Here is a 1,062-nt window from a genome sequence, read left to right as displayed (position 1 = left end):
CGGTTGTGTGCATCCCGAGTTACGTGCAGCCGTGGCTGCTGCGCACAGCCCGGGCTACAGGCACCCCAGGCTGGGTACACCCCAACCCTGCACAGGCAAGGCTACGCGCACCCCGAGTTACGCACACCCCGGGCTACGTACACCCCAAGTTATGCACAGCCCAAGCTATATACACCCCAGGCTATGGACACCCCGGGCTACGTACACCCTGGGCTACGTACACCCCAAGTTATGCACAGCCCAAGCTATATACACCCCAGGCTATGGACACCCCGGGCTACGTACACCCTGGGCTACGTACACCCCAAGTTATGCACACCCCAGGCTATCGGCACCCCAGGCTGTGCACACCCCAAGTTAAGCACACCCCAGGCTACAGACACCCCAAACTATGCCCACCCCAGGCCATGCACACCCCAAGCTATACACACCCCAGTCTATGCAGACCCCAGGCTACAGCCCCCCTGGTTTACAGCCCCCCCCCCACTGTGTACCCCAAGAGTTACGCACACCCCAACCTCCATATAAACTACCCCCCCCCCCAGCAGCACCCCCCCCCCCACGGGGGTATTTTCGTCACCAGGGCAAAGCACAGGCGCGTGGCAGAGGGCCTGGCACGGGGGTCACGCACACCTGAACCCCCACTTTCCCCCCCCCTCCAAACCTGCCCCTCGGGATTTTAACACCCCTGCCTCTCCCCCCTTTTCAGCCGCTATTGTGCCGGCACCACAAACCCCACAATTAATTAAGTTTCCATCCAGTGACAGCCCGCCAAAATGTTTGAAATAAACACCGAACAATTGGGATGGGATGATACAGGCCGGGAACAAAGTCCCCGGCGAGAGGGTGGAGCGGAATGGAAATGAGGGATTGTAAATTTGGATGGTGGAAAGAAAGAGGGGAAGGGAGAAAGGGGAGGGGGCCGGTGGAGGGGGGGGTGGCAGGAGGGGGAGAGGGGGATTTGCAGCTCTCTGGCCATGAAGTGATGCTGAAAGAAGTCAAGCTGCTGGAATCCGTGGAAAAATGAGGGGCCGGAGGGGCTGCGGGTTAAGGTGGAGCCGG

This window comes from Haliaeetus leucocephalus, unplaced genomic scaffold (genome assembly GCF_000737465.1).
Source record: "Haliaeetus leucocephalus isolate CR32 unplaced genomic scaffold, Haliaeetus_leucocephalus-4.0 Scaffold224, whole genome shotgun sequence".
Taxonomy (NCBI): domain Eukaryota; kingdom Metazoa; phylum Chordata; class Aves; order Accipitriformes; family Accipitridae; genus Haliaeetus; species Haliaeetus leucocephalus.
The sequence above is the reverse complement of the archived record's forward strand: the minus strand, read 5'-3'. Positions refer to the sequence as shown.